We start from the raw sequence: 22018 nt of genomic DNA on the forward strand, positions 1-22018 counted from the left end.
GTAATCCCCCAACAGTGCACTTTGGGCCCCAGTGAGTAATGCCCCAGTAATGTCCCTATAATGCTTCCAGTGACTAATGCCCCTTATAGTGCACCATCTCCACAGCAGAAATTAGATACTCCCCTCCATCATATGTAGTCTGTTCCACATTGATGCAATGAGTTTGGGAGATACTACATACAGTAAAGGGGTACACTACATTACAGAAATAACGAAGCCAGTTATGCAACGATTCCTTTCCTATTTTATACTATGGGGCAGAAATTACCCTGATTAACCGCTGAACGGCCTAAATGGTAGCCTCAGATGCGATGAACGAGACATTTGAGGGTTTCAATGACGGGGGGGCTGCACAATCACCGTTCCCCATCATCACGCTTGACTTTTTCATAACTTCACATCTCCACCCACAATGTTCTTTGGCCTCATTAGGCCTCATGCACACGGCCGTTGTGCGGCTGTTCCGTGCATATGACGTCATATTTGTTTGCGGTGCGGAACAACGGAAAAAAACACCACGGAAGCACTCCGTAGTGCTTCCGGTGTTCTGTGACTCTGTTCTGCATCTCCAGAATTGCGGACCCGTTCAAGTGAATAGGTCCGCATCTGTGATGCGTGGTGCACACGGCCAGCGGCCGTGGATTGCCGACCCGCCGTTTGCGGGCCGCAATACGGCCACGGCTGCCCAACAGCCGTGTGCATGGGGTCTATTGCTAAGATGGGGCCCCCATTCTTGTACGCATGTCCCAGCTGGATAGATAGGAATTATATTTTTCCATATTAAATTCTCTTGCCTAGTTTTCATGAATAGTAATCAACATGAAATTATAAAAAAAATGTCCAACTCCAAGAATTAATTCTACCAAGTTGTCATGCCCCAGGTTATATCATTAGTCCTTCTGCATCACCCAGACTACATTGAACTAGAGCTAAGAGTACGTGTCTATCAATGGCAATCTAATATGTAAGACACACAGGAGACTTATGAAGGTCAATGGAAAATCATGCCACCACAATGTTTCTCTGTGAAGTAGAAGTTCTGGACAATCAAAGAATTTAGACATGGAAAATGTCAATGTAAATAAGGCAAAAACAAAAAAGATTGCAGTAAAAAAAATCTGAACTGTAAAAACGATCCCGTTGCAGCACAGATGCCTGCTAAAGTATGCATCCTCCTGACGCCTGGGAGTGAGGTGCAAACTTCCCAGTGGCGTGATCTGTCGGCATCTGCTGCTCCACTGAGAGATGGTTCTGTATATGACTTCTACTATTTCACTTCACACTGCATCTCACTCTTGATATATATTGCACAGTAAACTCTATATGGAACTCTAAGGCCCCTTTCACACGGGCGAGTATTCCGCGCGGATGCGATGCGTGAGTTGAACACATTGCACCCGCACTGAATCCTGACCCATTAATTTCTATGGGGCTATGCACACGAGCGGTGATTTTCACGCATCACTTGTGCGTTGCGTGAAAATTGCAGCATGCTCCTCTTTGTGCGTTTTTCACGTAATGCAGGCCCCATAGAAATGAATGGGGTTGCGTGAAAATCGCAAGCATCCGCAAGCAAGTGCGGATGCGGTGCGATTTTCACGCACGGTTGCTAGGAGACGATCGGGATGGAGACCCGATCATTATTATTTTCCCTTATAACATGGTTATAAGGGAAAATAATAGCATTCTGAATACAGAATGCATAGTAAAATAGCGCTGGAGGGGTTAAAAAAAATAATAAATATAATTAAACTCACCTTAGTCCACTTGATTGCACAGCCCGGCTTCTCTTCTGTCTCCTTCTTTGCTGATTGCAGGAAAAGGACCTGTGGTGACGTCACTCCGGTCATCACATGATCCATCACTTGATCTTTTACCATGGTGATGGATCATGTGATGGACCATGTGATGACCGGAGTGACGTCACCACAGGTCCTGTTCCTGCACACAGCTAAGATGAAGACAGAAGAGATGCCGGGCTGCGCGAGCAAGTGGATTAAGGTGAGGTAAGGTTAAATTATTATTATTATTTTTTTAACCCCTCCAGCGCTATTTTACTATGTATTCTGTATTCAGAATGCTATTATTTTCCCTTATAACCATGTTATAAGGGAAAATAATACAATCTACAGAACACCGATCCCAAGCCCGAACTTCTGTGAAGAAGTTCGGGTTTGGGTACCAAACATGCACGATTTTTCTCACGCGAGTGCAAAACGCATTACAATGTTTTGTACTCGCGCGGAAAAATCGTGCATGTTCCCGCAACGCACCCGCACCTTTTCCCGCAACGCCCGTGAGAAAGAGGCCTTATTCTTCTCTTATTCTGCAAGCAGATGGGGTTTTGTTATAGAATATCCGATAATGGTGAAAGATGGGCTGATCAATCGGGAGACGTCACTATACAGCTGATGTCAAGCTGAAGAGTGTCCACATCCAGGAACTCGCCTGCAGTGATCATATAGAAACCCCCGCACTGGCCAGGAAGCAATGGCCTTTACTTTCTCTTGAATGGACACTGCACTAATTCTCTTGCTTTCAGCTTTTTCCACTTGAATAGAATTGTACAAAATGAAACCCTTTCATATGAATGATTGCAATTCCTCCCTGTTCCTTTCTATTTTTTCTCAGGCGTACTAATGGTCCCCTCAGAGCACACACAATGCAAAACAGGAAAACTACTTTCACACACTAATTAATATGCAATGGCAGATTCCTTTACACTTGTCATTTTAAAGCAAAATTTTAAAGGCCCTCAAACAGCAGAGCAGGGAACTTGATCACGTTTCCAAATGTTTACTTTCTAGCAGGGCTGGGCGATGAATCCAATTAATGTGATTAAGTCGCCCTTTTAGTGCCCCGATTATATTGTTTTTTAAGAAGGGCAAGGGCTTTTTGTCTACAAACTTACACTGCTAGGCAGAGGTTTTACAGGCTAGGGCAGCGCTAAAGCCTGCCCATTAGTGCTGGTGACATCACCGGGAACACTGCTAGGTGGAAGCCTTTACCTAGCAGCAACCCAGTACAACACCAGATCTGCTGAAAAAGCCCTTGCCCTGCGCGATTCAGATCGTCTGCTCATCTCAGAGGGGCTTCCTGGGTGAAGAAGGGGATATGTCTGGGTTCCGCTCTGAACCTCGACAACCCCTTTAACTCCCTAGATGCCGCAGACAATAGCAGCACAGAGGTTCCCTGTCACCATCGCCCCTCACAACACAATAGCAGGGCACTGATGCATTGTCATGGCAGCCGGGGGCCCATTTGTCTCCTGATGGTGGAGGTGCGTGTAAGTTCCACCGCTTTTGGTTTGATATCCTCATTCCGATCTAAATCAGTAGAACAGATCCTAGATTTATCCCTCCTCTTCCGTTCCGCCAGCACCGTGCTCCCTGGCTCCAGTCCAGTAAAGTGAAACGAAGCCTCCAACAACTCGGGAAGGCTGGATAGAAAAATACTTATTATTATTCTTTTTTACAGAAATGTCTAGCCCTACTTTCTAGATATTAATCTGTTAGTATAAAATATGATTAACGTGGATAGCTCACCACCTTCTCAGAGTGGAATAGGTGCTCTAGTCTTGACTGATCACCCAATCAGTAAGTAATGGAAATAGAAAAAACGTATATAAGACTGGCACTCAATATGTGGGTCATATAAAAGGTCACAATTTATTATGTATTTTACAACAATAAAATCAATAATTAATAAAACAACTATAAAAAAAATCATGCTGCATGGTTCTGCTTAACCCCTTAAGGACACAGCCTTTTTACACCTTAGGACCAGGCCATTTTTTGCAAATCTGACCAGAGTCCCTTTAAGTGCTGATAACTTTAAAACGCTTTGACTTATCCAGGCCGTTCTGAGAATGTTTTTTCGTCACATATTGTACTTCATGACACTGGTAAAATGAAGTCAAAAACAAAATTTTTTTTGCACCAAAAAATACCTAATTTAACAAAAATTTGGAAAAATTTGCAAATTTCAAAGTTTCAGTTTCTCTACTTCTGTAATACATAGTAATACCCCCAAAAATTGTGATGACTTTACATTCCCCATATGTCTACTTCATGTTTGAATTGTTTTGGGAATGATATTTTATTTTTTGGGGATGTTATAAGGCTTAGAAGTTTAGAAGCAAATCTTGAAATGTTTCAGAAATTTACAAAAACTACATTTTTAGGGACCAGTTCAGGTCTCAAGTCACTTTGCGAGGCTTACATAATAGAAACCACCCAAAAATGACCCCATCTAAGAAACTACACCCCTCAAGGTATTCAAAACTGATTTTGGATACGTTGTTAACCCTTTAGGTGTTGCACAAGAGTTATTGGCAAATGGGGAGGAAATTTGAGAATTTCATTTTTTTGTCTAATTTTTCATTTTAACCCATTTTTTCCACTAACAAAGCAAGGGTTAACAGCCAAACAAGACTGTATCTTAATTGCCCTGACTCTGCCGTTTACAGAAACACTCAATATGTGGCCGTAAACTACTGTACGGCCACACAGCGGGGCGTAGAGTGAAAGGTGCGCCGTTTGGTTTTTGGAAGGCTGATTTTTATGGAATGGTTTATTTACACCATGTCCCATTTGAAGCCCCCCTGATGCACCCCTAGAGGAGAAACTCCCTAAAAGTGACCCCATCTAAGAAACTACACCCCTCAAGGTATTCAAAACTGATTTTACATACGTCGTTAACCCTTTAGGTGTTGCACAAGAGTTATTGGCAAATGGCGATGAAATTTGAGAATTTCATTTTTTTGCCTAATTTTCCATTTTAACCCATTTTTTCTACTAACAAAGCAAGGGTTAACAGCCAAACAAGACTGTATCTTAATTGCCCTGACTCTGCCGTTTACAGAAACACCCCATATGTGGCCGTAAACTACTGTACGGCCACACAGCGGGGCGTAGAGGGAAAGGTGCGCCGTTTGGTTTTTGGAGGGCTGATTTTGCTGGACTGTTTTTTTGACACCATGTCCCATTTGAAGCCCCCCTGATGCACCCCTAGATTATAAACTCCATAAAAGTGACCCCATCTAAGAAACTACACCCCTCAAGGTATTCAAAACTGATTTTACAAACTTTGTTAACCCTTTAGGTGTTGCACAAGATTTAATGGAAAATAGATACAATTTCTAAATTTCACTTTTTTGGCAGATTTTCCATTTTAATATTTTTTTTCCAGTTACAAAGCAAGGGTTAACAGCCAAACAAAACTCATTATTTATGGCCCTGGTCGTAAACTGCTGTACGGGCACACGGCAGGGCGCAGAAGGAAAGGAATGCCATACGGTTTTTGGAAGGCAGGTTTTGCTTGACTGTTTTTTTTGACACCATGTCCCATTTGAAGCCCCCCTGATGCACCCCTAGAGTAGAAACTCCAAAAAAGTGACCCCATTTTAGAAACTACGGGATAGGGTGGCAGTTTTGTTGGTACTAGTTTAGGGTACATATGAATTTTGGTTGCTCTATATTACACTTTTTGTGCGGCAAGGTAACAAGAAATAGCTTTTTTGGCACCGTTTTTTTTTTTTGTTATTTACAACATTCATCTGACAGGTTAGATCATGTGGTAATTTTATAGAGCAGGTTGTCACGGACGCGGCGATACCTAATATGTATACAATTTTTTTTATTTATGTAAGCTTTACACAATGATTTCATTTTTAAAACAAATAAAATGTTTTAGTGTCTCCATAGTCTAAGAGCCATAGTTTTTTCAGTTTTTGGGCAATTATCTTAAGTAGGGTCTCATTTTTTGCGGGATGAGATGACGGTTTGATTGGCATCTATTTTGGGGTGCATATAGAAACATAGAAACATAGACTTTTTGACTGCTTGCTATTACACTTTTTGTGACGTAAGATGACAAAAAATGGCTTTTTTTACACCTGAGGGGTTAGATCATGTGATATATTTATAGAGCCAGTCGATACGGACACGGCGATACCTAATATGTATACATTTTTTTTATTTATGTAAGTTTTACACAATGATTAAATTTTTGAAACAAAAAAAATCATGTTTTAGTGTTTCCATAGTCTAAGAGCCATAGTTTTTTCAGTTTTTGGGCGATTATCTTGGGTAGGGTATGATTTTTGCGGGATGAGATGACGGTTTGATTGTTACAATTTTGGCGTACATGCAACTTTTTTGATCACTTTTATTACCTTTTTTGGGAAGTAAGGTGGGCAAAATTTCAATTTCATCATAGTTTTTTATTTTTTTATTTTTATGGCGTTCACCGTTCGGGTAAAGTAACATGACCGTTTTATAGATCAGGTCGTTACGGACGCGGCGATACCAAACATGTGTAGGGAATTTTATTTTTTTTCATTTTTAATCAGTGATAAATGTGTTTTTTAATTTTTACTTTTTTTTCACTTTTATTCACTTTTTTTGACCCAGACCCACTTGGTTCTTGAAGATCCAGTGGGTCTGATGTCTGTATAATACAGTACAGTACAATATATATTGTACTGTACTGTATTTTACACTTTGTCTGAACAGATCTCTGCCTTTTAGCACAGATCTGTTCAGCACCATGGACAGCAGGACGCCTGAGACGGCGTCCTGTTGCCATGGGAACCTTCCCCGTCTGCTCAGTACTGCTCAGAACTGCGCAGACGGGGAAGGGTAAGGAGGGGATCTGTCGGGGGGCTGTCTGGGGGCTCTCTCCCTCCCCATCGGGGGGATGCAAAGGAACAGAAGCAAAGGGAGCTCCCTGCGCTGTTAACCTTTTCCATACAGCGGTCCGTACGGACCGCTGTATGGAAAGGGTTAAACGGCTGACATCGCATCGCAGATGTCAGCCGTTTATACCAGGGTGCCAGCAATGTGCTGGCACCCTGGTATACCCACTAGAAGCCAACGATTATACAAGGGGAGGCGGGCGGGGGATCGCGATCCCGCCTGCCGCACCGCCCGCAACCCTCCCCCTGCACCTCCCGCCACCATAAAATCATTCGGGGGTGCAGGGGGGGTTGAATAAAACGTTATTTTAGGCAAATAAAGTTTCTGATCCCCGCGGTCAGGGACCGCGGGGATCAGAAAATGCAGAAATCGCAGCAAACCGCAGGTCTGAATTGACCTGCGGTTTGCCGCGATCGCCGACATGGGGGGGTCACGGGACCCCCCCGCGCATTTAGCCTAGGTGCCTGCTCAATGATTTGAGCAGGCACCGGGTTCCAATCACCGCCGGCCGGGCGGCAGTGATCGGAACAACACATGACGTACCGGTACGTCATGTGTCCTTAAGTACCAGGACATCATGACGTACCGGTACGTCATGTGTGCTTAAGAGGTTAAGCCACCTCTAACCATTCACAGTTCCAGATGATAATACATGTCTGTGGCTGAGATAGAGTGGAAGCAGAATAGTAACAATGGCAATAAAATCGCAATGGAGTCTCAGACCATATATATCAAGTCCCTTGATTAGCTATGCAAAAGAAGAGGTCTTATGGCTGTCATATACAGGGAGTGCAGAATTATTAGGCAAGTTGTATTTTTGAGGATTAATTTTATTATTGAACAACCATGTTCTCAATGAACCCAAAAAACTCATTAATATCAAAAGCTGAATATTTTTGGAAGTAGTTTTTAGTTTGTTTTTAGTTTTAGCTATTTTAGGGGGATATCTGTGTGTGCAGGTGACTATTACTGTGCATAATTATTAGGCAACTTAACAAAAAACAAATATATACCCATTTCAATTATTTATTTTTACCAGTGAAACCAATATAACATCTCAACATTTACAAATATACATTTCTGACATTCAAAAACGAAACAAAAACAAATCAGTGACCAATATAGCCACCTTTCTTTGCAAGGACACTCAAAAGCCTGCCATCCATGGATTCTGTCAGTGTTTTGATCTGTTCACCATCAACATTGCGTGCAGCAGCAACCACAGCCTCCCAGACACTGTTCAGCGAGGTGTACTGTTTTCCCTCCTTGTAAATCTCACATTTGATGATGGACCACAGGTTCTCAATGGGGTTCAAATCAGGTGAACAAGGAGGCCATGTCATTAGATTTTCTTCTTTTATACCCTTTCTTGCCAGCCACGCTGTGGAGTACTTGGACGCGTGTGATGGAGCATTGTCCTGCATGAAAATCATGTTTTTCTTGAAGGATGCAGACTTCTTCCTATACCACTGCTTGAAGAAGGTGTCTTCCAGAAACTGGCAGTAGGACTGGGAGTTGAGCTTGACTCCATCCTCAACCCGAAAAGGCCCCACAAGCTCATCTTTGATGATACCAGCCCAAACCAGTACTCCACCTCCACCTTGCTGGCGTCTGAGTCGGACTGGAGCTCTCTGCCCTTTACCAATCCAGCCACGGGCCCATCCATCTGGCCCATCAAGACTCACTCTCATTTCATCAGTCCATAAAACCTTAGAAAAATCAGTCTTGAGATATTTCTTGGCCCAGTCTTGACGTTTCAGCTTGTGTGTCTTGTTCAGTGGTGGTCGTCTTTCAGCCTTTCTTACCTTGGCCATGTCTCTGAGTATTGCACACCTTGTGCTTTTGGGCACTCCAGTGATGTTGCAGCTCTGAAATATGGCCAAACTGGTGGCAAGTGGCATCTTGGCAGCTGCACGCTTGACTTTTCTCAGTTCATGGGCAGTTATTTTGCGCCTTGGTTTTTCCACATGCTTCTTGCGACCCTGTTGACTATTTTGAATGAAACGCTTGATTGTTCGATGATCACGCTTCAGAAGCTTTGCAATTTTAAGAGTGCTGCATCCCTCTGCAAGATATCTCACTATTTTTGACTTTTCTGAGCCTGTCAAGTCCTTCTTTTGACCCATTTTGCCAAAGGAAAGGAAGTTGCCTAATAATTATGCACACCTGATATAGGGTGTTGATGTCATTAGACAGTGGCTCTCTGAGGAAGGGGAAAGAAGTCCGGGAAACGCGTTTGGCGTAATCCACCCCTGCACTTGTACCAACTGGATATACCGCGGAATATTGATTAAGCAACAAAAATTGGAGCGCTCCAAAGCTTTATGTATCGAGAATTGTCCTATCTATAAATCGGGACTGAAAGGCTACTCTCGCGATCTTTTGACGGAAACCACGTGATATGCACTGGTGAGCGAGGACGCCGACGGAAAGAGACATAGCCGCATGGTGTGGTGAGTAGAAGTCTGTGGTACGGGACATACTGCTACCGGCTTTGATCCTCCACCGGTAAGATACATAATACCGCTCTACTTACCACCTACATTTAATCGCCAGTTATAAACTCGGCAAACACCAGCCCTGATAATAGATATTGTTTCCGATGGACTAAACCGCTGTATGCTCAGTGTGCACAGTTCATGGACTGATTTCCTCCCCCAGGCGAACATTTGGAGAATCAAATATACTGCTGTCCATACAGCGTTATCTTCAAACAGACACCCTCAGAATTGAGAGGAGGACTTTTATATGACAGCCATAAGACCTCTTCTTTTGCATAGCTAATCAAGGGACTTGATATATATGGTCTGAGACTCCATTGCGATTTTATTGCGATTGTTACTCTATATTCTGCTTTCACTCTATCTCAGCCACAGACATGTATTATCATCCGGAACCGTGAATGGTTAGAGGTGGCTTAAGCAGAACCATGCAGCATGAATTTTTTTTATAGTTGTTTTATTAATTATTGATTTTATTGTTGTAAAATATATAATAAATTGTGACCTTTTATATGACCCACATATTGAGTGCCAGTCTTATATACGTTTTTTTATTGTATTGTGCCCGAAACATGTAGACTCTGCTTTCCTGTACCTGGATTTTATATTGAATATTAAATAAAGAGCCTTTTTGGATTACCACAACTACAAGCTGGACAAACCTCTTCTTTTTTCATATTTTGATTCCTGCTCCTGATTCGGGTGAAGGAGTTGTTCCGTGCTACAACAGTGGAATCCTCGGCAGGTGAGAGCTGCTCAAACCTTTGATTTTTTCAACTTCTTACTATAGTTTAAAATTTATGTACAGATATAGCAGGGTTAGCACTCCGGCTCTTAACTCAAATTTCTTAACTCATTGCGTTATCTTGAGACAAAAGCCATTGAAAAGCAATTGAAGGTGTTTGCTTAGATTAGATAACACAACTCAGAAATCTCAGAAAACAGGAGTACTAACTGTACTCCATCCGTTCAACTAAAAAGCACGAGGGGACAGAGCCTAAAAACGTTTGGTCCCAAACACTGCCACAAGTATAATCGAACGGAAAAAGATAATTCGCACATTTGATCGCATCTTTTATGATAACATAAAAATCATATATTTTCAGCAGAAACTGAAGAAATAAATGATTGCACGAATGATTACATAAAAAAACTATAATAGCACCATGTAAATGAAAGTAAACGAGCACCAACTGACTATATCATTTATCAGCTATTGCAATTTTCCTGCCGGTATCAGGCAAGTCTTCAGCATAAGGCTACTTTCACACTAGCGTTCGGGGCTCCGCTTGTGAGTTCCGTTTGAAGGGTCTCACAAGCGGCCCCGAACGGATCCGTCCAGCCCTAATGCATTCTGAGTGGATGCGGATCCGCTCAGAATGCATCAGTTTGGCACCGTTTGTCCTCCGCTCAGCAAGCGGACCCCTGAACGCAGCTTGCAGCGTTTGGGTGTCCGCCTGGCCGTGCAGAGGCAAACGGATCCGTCCAGACTTACAATGTAAGTCAATGGGGACGGATCCGTTTGAAGGTGACACAGTATGGCTCAATTTTCAAACGGATCTGTCCCCCATTGACTTTCAATGTAAAGTCAAAACTGATCCGTTTGCATTATCATGAAAAAAAAACAAAAAATTTTATTTTATTTTTTTTTGTTCATGGTAATGCAAACGGATCCGTTCTGAACGGATCTAAGCGTTTGCATTATATGTGCGGATCCGTCTGTGCAGACACCAGACGGATCCGCACCTAACGCAGGTGTGAAAGTAGCCTAATCTGCATGATTTACTGTATATGCGGATTTCCCATGGATTTTACCTTCTGCATTACAAAGGGCCTAAACTGGTATTCTGCAATAATCCACATGAGAGCTCAATTTAAAATGCTGATTTTTTTGGCAGCATGTCAATGATTTCTTAATTGCTGGTGCGGTAATTGCTACAGTAGCAAATCCACAGCATGTATGTCCTAATTAGGGTGGGTTCACATCACGTTTTTTGACTTTGTTTGACATACACGTTAGAGAAAAAAAAAGGATACAAAAACGCAGCACACCACATTTTTGTATCCTGCACAGTCTGGTAAAAAAAAATTATACTTTTTTACAATGGAGCCCCCTTGTATGGCATCAGTCTGAGGCATCCATTTAATGTATAAGTTTTTTGTACACGTTGAAGAGGACCTTTCATCAGAATCAAGTATGTAAACTGAATATACAGAAGTGTAGAGCGGCGCCCAGGGATCCCCCTGCACTTACTATTATCCCCGGGCCCCGCTCCGTTCTCCGGTTATAGCCTCCGGTATAGTCATAGTTAGGCTCCACCCACTTGAGCCTGCCGGCGTCTCTTTCTCCTATGCTGTAGCGCTGGCCAATCGCAGCGCTCAGCTCTTAGCCAGGCTATGAGCTGAGCGCTGCGATTGGCCAGTGCTACAGCATAGGAGAAAGAGACGCCGGCAGGCTCAAGTGGGTGGAGCCTAACTATGACTATACCAGAGGCTATAACCAGAGAACCGAGCGGCGCCCGGGGATAATAGTAAGTGCAGGGGGATCCCTGGGCGCCGCTCTACACGTCTGTATATTCAGTTTACATACTTGATTCTGATGAAAGGTCCTCTTTAAATGGATGAGAAAAACGTGATGTGAACCCAGCCTTAGGCTACTTTCACATTAGCGTTTTCAATCCCGCTATTGAGTTCTGTCATAGAATCTCAATAGCAGAAGAAAACGCTTCAGTTTTGTTCCGATTCATTGTCAATGGGGACAAAACTGAGCTGAATAAAACGGACTGCACCAAAATGCATTCCGTTCCGTTTGGTTGCGCTCCCATAGCGGACAGAATAACACTGCAAGCAGCGTTTTTCTGTCTGCGATGTGGTGCCGAGCAACACGGATCAGTCCTGGCACACAATGTAACTCAATGGGGACGGATCAGTTTTCTCTGACACAATAACAAACGGCTCCCCCAATGACTTTCAATGGTGTTCATGACGGATCCGTCATGGCTTTAGAAGACGGATCCATTCATGCCGGATGCATGCGGTTGTATTATAGTAACGGAAGCGTTTTTTTGCAGATACATGACAGATCCGCAAAAAACGCTAATGTGAAAGTAGCCTTAGACTTACACTTAAAGCAACTTATAACAGCTGCACTGCTCATGGACGGAGAGTACTGATACACTGGCCCAGATTGACTAATGTGTCTGTGGCTAGAATCTGTCCGAAAAGTGGTGCAACACTGGTGCTATTTTGGCGCAATTAGGGTTTCTCCAATTTTCTCTGACTCGCTTGAAAAGAAGTAGGCTTAGATGGAAAGGGTGTGGCTTTGCAGGAAGGAGGCGTGGCCTGAGTTGTGACATTCTGTCTGAGAGTAAGCCAACCAATAGATGGTATACAGACAGAAATGTGTCTATCCCTGCACAGCATGTATCATCCATCCTGAGCCCCTGTGATAAATCTGGCGCAGGTCTACACAGCCTAAGTTTATGCCATCTAAAGGCTTAGTAAATGTGCTCCACTGTCTTAGTAGGACTGGGAGGAGTTGCCACTGTTTTAGAGTTTATTAGAAAGTGGCATATATTTCCATAAAACAAAAGATGCCATCAAAGCCATATTTACACAAAGCGTGTTCCGCCACTTTCACCACTGCAGTACTTTAACATATTGCTCAGAAGTTTCATAGCTGGGAATAAAAAGTTCCATCCAAACCATGCAATTAAAACTTAGCAGATCTGAGAGTTTGGCATGCTTTCTTCAAACCATACTGTGTCCTGTAGATGGGGTTGTATTTGACACCACAATGGGGAAAAACACGAGCCTGAATATATAATCTTTTTTTTTGCACGCGGTAAAAAGTATCTTCAAAGCGAACCTGTTATTTCTTAAAATCGATAACAAACACGAACCATTGGTCGCTACTAGTGTTGAGCGAAATTGTGTTTTCAAATTCAACGTACAAGGTTCAGGTTCAGATTATCTAAGAATTCCATTATGGATTACGCTACCAGCGACCATAAGTTTTAGTCGGTGGTAGCGGAATCAATAACAGAATTCTTAGATAACCCGAACCTTGTACACCGAACTTGAAAACACAAGTTCGCTCAACACTTACTACGCAGCTGCATCCAAGTCACCTGTTGATGCTGTAATGGTGCAGGAGCAGCAACTGAAATCAGTGTATGGCTACAATGGTTTAAAGCTGACAGTACCCCAGACGGGGTTCCTCTTTACTAGCTGAACTTGCACTTTAGGTGTTCAAAACACCTTAATGATATTTTAATCTTGACCTTTATGTATTTATATCTTCCACATTTCCAAAGAATTTGGTAGAACATCAAACTTACAAGACTGCTGCAGTCCATTACTCATCTCATTCTTCCAAATCTGTTCAGCTTAGCACATCCACAGTATACTTTCTAGGAAATTAATTAAGCGATTTCCAATTACAAATTTCCAGTCATAGTAACCATGAATGTCTTCGATAACATAGCAGTTACAAGCTGGTACCGCACTAGTACAACTGTGCTCCATACAATGACATGCTAAGTGAGCAGAGCAGACATGAGCCCCCGGTTTATATAGGAAATAGTCCTTGCTGTTATCAGTGACTACAGATATTGTGAATGTTACGTGTACAGACAGTGTGCTCACTAACAACCCTAGGCAAGTATTCAGCTGCAGGGGGTAAAGTATTACTGCTTCTAAATCATAGAAATTGGAATTCAGCCATGAGTATTAAAAGGAGATAGCACTTTAATAAGGCACTTACTATATGGCATGATCCTGAGAAAGCTTTGCTATAGCCTATTTGGGAACGGTCAGATATTTTGGTCCACTGGGGCTTCATACAGCACCGTACATAGTATAGTGGCTGTGATTGGTATTGCACCTCAGCCTCATTCATTTGAATGGGACTGACTTGCACCTAAGCCACATGATGTATGTACGATGACGTTACTGGCCTTGCAAGATGCCTAATCGCTCACTGGGGGTCCACCCCCGCCGATTTGATAATGATGACCCATCCTGAGGATAGGCCATTATAATCACATTTCTGGATAGCACCTTTAATAAATACAGGGCATTCTAGACTGCCTAAAAGTCAGCAAATGAAATCTAAGCAGGCGTATATTTGCACGAAAATGTGTGCAATTTTCACCTTTAGTATTAAAAAAATGTGTCTATAAGTTTTAGGCCAGCACCCCTTTTTTTGAGCAATTTGCAACTTTTTCCTGCTTTTTTGAACCAAAACAATAAATCCTCCCCTAAATGTCTAGAGCTAGCACAACATATATGCCAAATCCCACTGAAGTCCATTGTCAGTCCAGTGAACCATAGACCAATTGGCGCTGTCAATATCCAGCAGATATCTGCTAATGATCTGCTTTATTTTGATGAGATTATTAAAGGATTTTTTCTCCACAAAAAGCACAAGGCAAATTATCTAATAATTATCTGTCACTCATTCGGGTTCTGCAGAGATTTCATCTAATGCTTCTGCAGTTCATGTATAATGCACTGTTTTGTCAGAAAGACCATAGTGTCCGCTTCAGCAACCTGAAGCCTCCTTCTACACCCCTAGGAGACCTCAAACAGATCAAATCCACTCGAAAATGTAAAATCCGTTCCTATGATGTGGGTCCTCTATGTAATGTGCTATCCTGGTGTTAATTAACTTCCCATATGAGTGTCAGTTGTTACGGGCAAACAGTCATATTTTTGCCCAAGTTACAAAAATGTCGCAGCTGAACATTATCTAAACTCAGCTAAAATAGAAAAATAAGTGATTTATACATTTTCATTCATTCACATTAATATATAACTGGTTTCAGCAATGTAAATTATGTAATTTAATAACGCGATCATGTTCTCTTCCTGCTGAGATGATTGGGGATCTACATGGGCTAAAATAATATATATATTTTCTGACACATGCAGGAACTCAGGGAGGAGATGGCAAAGAGGTTCATCCGACCCTAGGAGCAGAGAGTTACTACAACAAATTCTGCTCTTTTTAATATCATATAATGCATATTTATTATACGTAATTAATTTCCCCTAAAATGTCACAGAAATTTCTTTTTCACAGTCAAACCAAAAAATAAATGAATTTAAAAGATAGAAAATGCTTAAAGGGGTTGTCGGGGTTCAGAGATGAACCCAGACATACCCATATTTTCACCCAGACAGCCTCACTAAGATGAGCATCGGAGAATTTCAGCATCTCCTGAAAATGCCTTTGGCCTGCGCTGAAATGCTCCGATGCTCATCTTGGTGGGGCTGCCTGAGTGAAAAATATGGGAAACGTATCTTAGCTTGTCACTGTGGAGTGATCAAGCTGGTAGACGATCATAAGGCGCATTACCACGACCCGGTACAGGATGCAATAAAGTTTATTTTGAGACAACGCGTTTCGGGGTCTCGACGGCCCCTTTATCAAGTCTGTGTCACCCTAGTTTTTTGTGCAGCTGGGTGTGTACTGCCTGGTTTCTTCTAAAAAAGGCGCATGTCCGTACCTTAATTTTGTTCTTGTTACACTTTGAGTGAGTGTAGCGGTTCACCACTACAGTCCTATGTGCGGCATGATAATATATATTATCATGAGGGGATCTCCTCGAAAGGCCGCATCAATTTCCCAAAAAACGCACCTGCGTTTCTTGTGCGTTTTGGGTGCGTTTTTTTCAGAAATATTACTAAACAACATTCTGCATTAGGATACATCATAACTAAGTGAACTTTTCAATACACAGTAGTGGTTGGGGAGATATAGGATAAAGGAGGCCAAGTCTTTGATCCCTATATGGGGTTATAACTTTGCCCTCAATCTGGATGATATAGAGTATAGAAAAATTATTTGACAGAAGCATTATGAGTATACTTTATGATACTTATATATCTATATCTATATAACCCTTCTAGGAGTATACAGAAAGTACGTTCTCAAAGAAATACACCTTTAGTAATATTTATGAAATAAACGCACCCAAAACGCACAAGAAACGCGGGTGCGTTTTTTGGGAAATTGATGCAGCCTTTCGAGGAGATCCCCTCATGATAATATATAAAGAAAGAAAATGAGGTAAAAATTAGGAAAATTACAATAAAAGATATACTTCCGATATAGAAGATTGATTATAAAGCAGAATAACGAAAAGAAATAAAAAAGAAGGTGAAAGGATAGACACTCAGATAATAGAAAACGCACTACAATCGCAGATGCGTTTTGGTAGTGTCTCCTCCCTAGCTATGATCCTATGACTGACCATTTCCCTTCTTTCTTTTTTTTTTCTCTATTGAGATTTATCCACCAGGAAACAACTAAAAGGTGGAGAAGAGATACAATTAAATCAAATATAATAATAGGATGAGTGTTCTTAGGTTCTAATTGTGATTTTAGATTTGATTTTATGAGCTTAATCGGACTGTCATATATAAGTCTGGAGAATTCTCGATTTAACTAAGGAGAAATGTTAAAACAAGTATGTATATAACATAAATCCATGCCAGGGTTTAGGTGGGTGGTTGGGAACCACACAGTATATAAGTAGGGGGTAGTTGGATCTCACATCAAAGCCACTGAGGAAGAGGTTTAACCTTCGAAACGCATCTGACGATTTGGAGAGGAATAACTACCCACCTAAACTTAAAGAAAGTGCATCTAAGAATATCGCTTCTTAAACGGACTGGTATATCCACTCATCTATTTACAATCAGGAGCATTGATCTGGCTTATCGCGAGACAATACGAGAGTTGCCGGGATAGTGACACGCAAACCAGACAAGGTTTGATGACCTCAGAGGGAGGCCACGTGATACACTAAGAACGCTGAGGATCCCGTGAACAACTACCGGACCTGAGGGAACATTCCATATCATACGGGGACGCAATATAGTGATACTATACAGCTAATCCCACTGATGCGGACCACTATTGCAAAGGAATAAACACCGCGCAGGGGGGGACGCCCCAAACGCAACCCCTATACACTAACACCTAACCCCATATACTAATACTTAACCCTCAAGCTGTATTGATTGCTAACATTGGAGGAATATTGATGAACATTGTGATACTAAAACGTCTGTCCTGAGGTTTGAACACTGCATGAGGACTTCATTATAGTTTGCAAAACTGGATATTTCGACATCTTTTTTATATTTTTGATATACCTTTTTCACGTTGGATACATTATTGATAAGATTGACACATTGTGGACACTTTTTGATTGACATTCTTTTTGCAATTGGTACACACGTTGTAATTGCACTAGGGACACGTCATAGGAATATAAATACCTAAGGCAGAATATTATATCTCCAGATATCAATATCAGCAAGACCTAGAGATACCTACCAACTAGCTTCAATACATAGGAACCAAAACTGTGTATTATTGATATGACAGATTTAATTTTGTATATGTTTTAGGCTATTTTATATATGATAATATGTTGTAATTGATTATTAGTATATTTTAAGATATTGTATCAAGATAAACAAGACTAATAGTATACCAGGTGGTGAGTGCCTGTTTTATTTATTTAATTATTTAGAATCTCTTGCATATCGGGTGGACAGGTGAACCATCCGTAAAACAGAGCACCCTTACCATAAATCAGATACGGGTGAGCCACGATATACATTTTATCATATAGTGAATATAGGGACTGCCAGGAAAATGTCCTTAGGCTAGTTTCACACTAGCGTTAAACATCTCCAGGAGGCTGTTCCAGCAGGGAGCAGCCTGCCAGAGATGTCTGGATCCGGCATTGCCAGACGCAACCTGATAGCCGCTAGGGGCCAGTGGGTCTTCAGGCAGCTTCCAGCAATGCCGGATCCAGACATCTCTGGCAGGCTGCTCCCTGCCGGAATAGCCTCCTGGAGATGTTTAACGCTAGTGTGAAACTAGCCTTACAGTTTGCCCACATTCAAACTGGTTGGTTTGTAAAGCAGGGTCACATTCACTGCTGTGACACATCACTTACTTTAATAGTCCCCTTTAAGTGGTTAAAATTATAATAATGTGGAGATTTCTACCTTCCACTAGTTGTGAAAAGTCATATTACTGTCTGCTGTAATTTGGTAATAATTCTATAGAGGGAAAAAGAGCTTTTTTTACACAAAGTTTCACACAAGGAGCACTAACCCTAATCTACATAACAAATAAACAAGGACCTTTTGACATTGTTCCTCATTATACTTGCATCACAAAAGAGTACTTCTCTGGACAGAGGCCTTTTGTAATGCTGCCAAAGGGGGGTGGCAAGCTACATCTTCCAACATATTACTACTGCTTAAAATCAGAGATCTGCAGCATGTCACCAATGTCTCACCTTTTCTACAGTAGATGATTATTTCAAATTCCATGTATAATTACTGTTTTTTATTAAAGGGGTTGTCCCATGAAAAATAACATTATTTCAAACCAGCAACTGGGTCAAATTTTTTTTGTATTTGCATGTTACTCAATACAATGTATATGTATAGCTCTACTTGCTGTTTGTTTTTTCTTTTTTTTTTGTCCCAGCTCACTCAGGTGGCCGCACATGCTCCGTTTTATCCTTCAACTGCTTCCTGAGCTGTGATGGGGTAGAAAACTGCAGCAGAATGGACACGCCCCTTGAGATTCCAGCTCGATATAAATCTAGCAGAGCAATGAATAGGGAGATCTCTGGATCCATGTGAGGTACAGGGCTGGTTCTGCCTTTGTTAGAAAGAGATTGTCATGTGCTAGATGAGGTCTGATTTTCATTTTTTTACACTAGTCATGGGATAACCCCTTTAACTTACAATTTATTGATGGTTTACATTTCCAGTTTACATGTGATCCACGTTCCATTTTTCTATGATTATATTTGGTAACTACACAGCAACTTTAATCTTCACTTTAGTTTTTTATTTTGTCTTTTAATTTAATTCTGTTTTATCTACCAGATACAGTATTGTCCTTAATTGTCCTTTCTCACTTCAGCAAATAACATTTATAATGTAGAGAAAGTTAATACAAGGCACTTACTAATGTATTGTTATTATCCATATTGCCTCATTTGCTGGCTTGATTCATTTTTCCATCACATTATACACTTCTTGTATCGAGGGGTTAAGACCACCTTGCAATCCAGCAGTGGTGGCCGTGCTTGCACATTATAGGGAAAGGCTCTGGCCTCTCTGGTGGAAGGGACCATGGGAGCACACAAAAGCAGTCATGCACAGCAGCTCCTGTCCTGGCCACCTCATATGTGCACTGCAGAGTTGGCAGTAATACAAGCAATATACAATGCGATGGAGAAAATTAATCAAGCCAGCAAGGGAGGCAAAACTATAGATCAATCGGCTCAGCTCCTTCTGCTCTATATCCTACTGCCTGCAGATTGCATTGCAATTCATGGTGACAAGTACTTTTTAACCACCTAACAGTTTTGCCCGAGTCCAGCTCCAGCAGTGGTAAAAGTAGGAGGGGGAGGGCTGCTTTAGTCTTGTTTGAAATTTGGCATTCAAAGCTTTCAGACAATACCAGCAATATGTTCATTACAGGGGAAGATATCACTGACAGATATCGGGATGCTGTGAATGCAGCTGAAAGGGAAAGTAAAAGCAGGTTTTCCCCGCAATTATTCTCGACTCGATTTAATTTCATTGGTCTTGTATGAAAGCCTGGAATGTCAGCTTTCAAACAAGACCAGTTGCGTGTTTCTAGCTGCTACCATTCAGGAGATAGCAGCATCTAAAGCAGCCACCCCCCGTCCAGTTAGCTACTTTTCCCACTACACGAGCTGGTCTCAGGCAAAACAGTTAAAAGGAGTCTGTCATCAGCATTTCACGTTTGTAACCCTTCCCATAGCTTTCAAGCATGCTTACAGCTAATAAAAACGTTACCTTTAGCATCAATCCTGGACTTATAAAACCGTCAAAAAAACATCTTTGTAGCATATGCAAATGAGGGCTCGCAAGTGCCCAGGGACGGCGTTACGCTCGTAGGTGCATGCGCACTGCGATGCCCATTCCTTGTACAGCATCACAGTAACTATTGCGCATGCGAAGCCGGCGCATGCGCATTAATTACTGTGATGCCGTACAAGGAATGGTCATCGCAGTGTGCATGCGCCGACCGACGGACTGACTGCGCAGGCGCGGGATCTCGGCGAAACAACAAGTTAGTAGATAGGCGGTCAGAGGGAAAGGATGGGCGGGCGGAGGGAAGGAAGGGGCAGGGGGAAGCGAAGAAAAGGCTGAGCTAGCAGGGCACCTACGAGCGTAACGCCGTCCCTGGGCACTTGCGAGCCCTCATTTGCATATGCTACAAAGATGTTTTTTGACGGTTTTATAAGTCCAGGATTCATGCTAAAGGTAACGTTTTTGTTAACTGTAAGCATGCTTGAAAGCTATGGGAAGGGTTACAAACGTGAAATGCTGATGACAGACTCCCTTTAAGTGGTTAAGCTGGTAGTGTTGCAATCCCTGAGCAAGCTCCCCAAATATTTTTCGAGGTGGTGTTTACAAGCATGCTATGTATAAGAAGCATGGCGCCTCATAGTCTGCACATTTGTGCTGAAAGGAGTAGCACCTGTGTCCAAATGTGTGCTTTCTGTCACTTTAATTTTATTATCCCCTTTGGACTCTCCAATTGACAGGTGACCTATTAGGTGCCATACAACAACATTCTCTTTACTGAAGACAGAAACCGAGGACGCTCAGCTGGTGCTCATAGGGGATTTACACATTATAAAAGAATGAAAAGAAGAAATAGCCTGCTCTAAACACAAAATGGAGGGTTACGTATATGCTAGATTTACTGCTGGAAATAGGGTCCAACAACTTGTAAACTTTTAATTGTCATGAGAGGTACACATTTATACATTGAGCCACAATGCAGTGGAATTTATAAATACGAAAGGCATAGTCCGTAAAACACAGTGAAGTTAGCGCTGCCCCATAAAGTTAGGAGTCCTTTGAATAGTTTAAAGGGGTTATCCAATTTCTCAAAACCCCCCCAAATGTGCCGGGCCCCTCACTGGTAATATACTTACCCCGCTCCCCGCACCGCACCTAGTCCCCGCACCGCTGCTGCTGCTTCTCCCTGCACACGGATGAAAACATCTGGTGTCGGGGGCAGGAGACAGGGACGAGCCTCCCTAGCGCCACCCGCAATGCTGGGGAGGCTCGTCCCCATCCCCGCCTGCCATTGGCTAAAACAATTTGGAGGAGAGTTCTGATTGCTGTGACCCCCGGAAGTCACTAGCCATAGAAAGCGCTGTCCCACTTTGTCTCCTACCGGTTCCACTTACCTTTCTTTAGCCTATTATAGTTGAGCTGAGACCGTTCGACAAACACTGGGGGCCAGCTGTGTAATACAACCAGCACCCTCCCGCAATTACAATAGCAATCACGGCATATGTAGGTTGAGGCGGGAGGATGGGACTCCCTCTGCCATCCGATCAGAACTCTCGTGCTCTGATTGGTTGCCATGACAGCTTGAGGCCTTGGGAAGGTTCCCAGGCCTGTCAAAGCTAACTGCCTGAAAAGCTATGCACAAGGTGCGGTTTCTATTGCACAGTATCATAATCCCATAGACTGCAATAGTAAACTATTGTAGTCTTCGGGACCAACGTTCTTGCACGTCAAACCCTCTACCATTTTTGCAGCCTGCTTCTGCACCTGTTTTATGGTATCTATATATTTTTGTAGGTGGGGTCTCCAGACCTAGAGTATTCCAGATGAGGTCTCACTAGCGCTCTGTACAGTGGGATCACAATCTCTCTCTTCTTACTGGTTATACATCTAGCTATACAGCCAAGCATCCTACTTACTTTCGCAGCTGCCTGG

The 22018-nt window shown here is 42.3% G+C and overlaps 1 protein-coding gene across 5 annotated transcripts in view; it reads right to left on the reverse strand.

Moving 5' to 3' along the window:
- Positions 1 to 22018, reverse strand: part of NCAM1 (neural cell adhesion molecule 1) — a 393444-nt gene that overhangs the window by 353372 nt on the left and 18054 nt on the right. The gene's annotated exons all lie outside the window — the stretch shown is intronic.

The sequence above is a fragment of the Bufo bufo genome, chromosome 1 (genome assembly GCF_905171765.1).
Source record: "Bufo bufo chromosome 1, aBufBuf1.1, whole genome shotgun sequence".
NCBI lineage: Eukaryota > Metazoa > Chordata > Amphibia > Anura > Bufonidae > Bufo > Bufo bufo.